The sequence below is a fragment of the Mus caroli genome, chromosome X (genome assembly GCF_900094665.2).
Source record: "Mus caroli chromosome X, CAROLI_EIJ_v1.1, whole genome shotgun sequence".
NCBI lineage: Eukaryota > Metazoa > Chordata > Mammalia > Rodentia > Muridae > Mus > Mus caroli.
Window position 1 is genome coordinate 31221175 of NC_034589.1, and position 2956 is coordinate 31224130.

Here is a 2956-nt window from a genome sequence, read left to right on the forward strand (position 1 = left end):
GGAGTCCTGACAAAGAGAGCTTGACCTTGCAATGCAAAACAGACCAATACATGCCTGTCCTTAGCGAAGAATCTTTCATCACTTGTCCTTTCACAGGCTTGCTTTACCAGGACATCCTTCCTCCTGTGTCTGCTTCAGCTAAATAGTCCTGCACGCGCCTGCCTTAGTTTTTCACCTGTGTCCACGTCAGGAAAACTCTCCTTCACATGTTTGCCCCAGCAAAACACCATCCAACACAACTGACATTCCAAAGAACACTTAAGTTTCTACTTCAGGTAATCACACTTATCTAAGATTTCTTGGCCCCAATGCTGGGATCATTGTTTGTTCTTTGATGATTTTGTACAATGCATTTTGATCATATTCACCTTATAGTTTCCAGCAACCCCTCTCAGAGCCTTTTATCCCCTCCCACCCCACTTGGTGGCATTTATTTATTTATTGGTAAACCTCTCAAGTCCTATTCATGCTGCCTCTGCACTGTAGGTTGTTCAGCCATCCAGCAGCAACCTGGCACTGCAGCTTAAAAGAAAACTCACTCTCCCTTCCCCAGCAGCTATCTGGAAATGGCTTGTCAGCCAGATGTGGGACTTTTTGCCTAACTTTAACTTTGTTTGCCTTGAGCTTGCACAGACCTGGGCATGCTGTCACAACTGCTGTGAACTCAGATGTGCAAGGGCCCTGCTCTGCCAGGGGATGGGTTCCCTGTAGTCATCTACCACCTTCTGCTCTCTCTCTCTCTCTCTCTCTCTCTCTCTCACACACACACACACACACACACACACACACACATACATATACACAGATAGACACAGACAGACACAGACAGACACAGACACACAGACAGACAGACACACACACACACACACACACACAATCTGAGCAGAGGGGCCATGCATGTTCTGCCTTTCAAACTGGAGCCCTTGCCCACTCAGTGACTCATGTCAGACCCACCATGAATGCAAAGTTAGCTTAAGAAAAAGCTTTTCATCTTAGGCCATAAAATACACTGTACCAGCTTGTCATTTAAAACGTCCCCATCTGAAGGACTGGACAAATACTTGTGTGGTGGCGAGGATCTACTGCTCTTGCACAGGACCCACCTTAGGTTTTCAGCACCTTCGTGGGACACCTGCACACACCTGCACACACTGGTACAGACACATACACACTCGTGCACATCACTTAAAAACTTAAACAAAAGAAAACGTCCTGATTAGTAATTAACTGAATTCTCACCCTTGATTACATACTTTCTTTGCTGCTTGTGGACGTTGTACATCGTGGTGCGCACTAGGCTCCGCACCACGATGTACAACGTCCACAAGCAGTTTCTTTTTTTCAGAGCTGAGGACAGAACCCAGAGCCTGTACTTGCTTGGCAAGTGCTCTGCCACTGAGCTAAATCCCCAACCCCTACAAATACTTCCCAAACTCTCATAATTTTCATCATAGTATTATAACCTATGCTTGATCTACTGTAATTATTAAATATACTTTCATTTTAGCCGATTTTTGAGATATTTAAAATATTGATTCTGTAATATTAAATGAAATGCATATACATATACACACATATATGTATATATGTACACATACTTTTATTGCTAAGTTTATTACACAGATTTAGAATATGTTTTGGAAACCTCATATGTTACCTGCACAGAACCTTTCATAAACTGCCAAGTATCCAAATATACCATATTGATGGCTTGTAAAATCAAAGTGGCTTTCTGTATGTCTATCTACCTGACTCTTCCACTGTCTGTCTGTCTATCCATCTGTTTTTTGTAGTTGCTGCTGGTGAATGGGTTTTATATGTGATTTTTTTTCAGGATCTCATACAGCCCAGGCTAGCCTGTAGCTACCTATGTATTTAAAGAGGACTTTGTTTGAAGCAATGATCCCCTTTCACCACAGTCTGGGTGCTGGGTCTATAGGGGTCACCACCATTCGAGGATTAACAAAGTCCAATAGCCACTCCTTCTGGCATACCTCTCCTGGTTATAGGTATAACCCACATCTCATTTAGAAATTATTGTCTCACATACAATATGAATAGCTCTCCTCCATTCTGTTCCAGTGTTATGTGTCTGCTATTGTTGCCCAGTGTCCTCCAGGTATAGTTAAGCTGATATCTCCTATACTCACGGCAGACGTGACTACACCAAGGAGACAAGATTAGATCCATTAACATTCCCTCCTGGAGGAGATGGGGGGTTAAGATGAGGAGAACAGAAGTTAGGGGGTGCACAGGGAATTCATTGGTCACTAAGTAGGGGGTGATCACCCCTTCACTTATCCTAAAGCATATATAAGCAGTTTGTCCGTGCAAAGGGTAAAGGGCCTTTCATTGGTGCTTTAGCTGTTCCGAAGTTGCTCAGGCTATTGTTCACAGATCCACCCCTCTGCTCCTGTTTGTAACTCCCATTAAACCAATTACATAGTTGTATTAGATTTTAATAGATTTGGTTTTTGATCTGAAATTCGCGCTCTATCTTTGTTGAATAAATTTTTGGTATGACTCCCCAAGAAGAACGTGTGGGGCATTTGTAGCTCTAATAGGAATATAACCAAAATGATCTGAGTACGGGTTGTGGTTGCATTATCCTTGCTATAGGTGATCAAGTGCAAAGGGAGCTCTGCTGTCTGAGAGTGCTGGCAACCTGCTAAGGCGGTGCCTTCTGCTCACTCCGCTCCACTAAGTGAGGGATCTGTGAGGAAACAAATGATAAAAGTAATAGGCTCTTTCGGTGCCTTATGTGAACTTAATATTTTTCTTTCTTTTATTCAGACAGACACAGAGAGAGAGGGAGAGGGGGGAGGGGGGACTGAAACTGTGTGTTTAGGTGAACATTTGGGTACACATGCATATGGAGGCTAATGTGAACAGCAGGTGTTGTTTCTCAGGTGCCATCAAACCCCGTTAGAGTCTAGATCTCGTACTGTCCTGTACA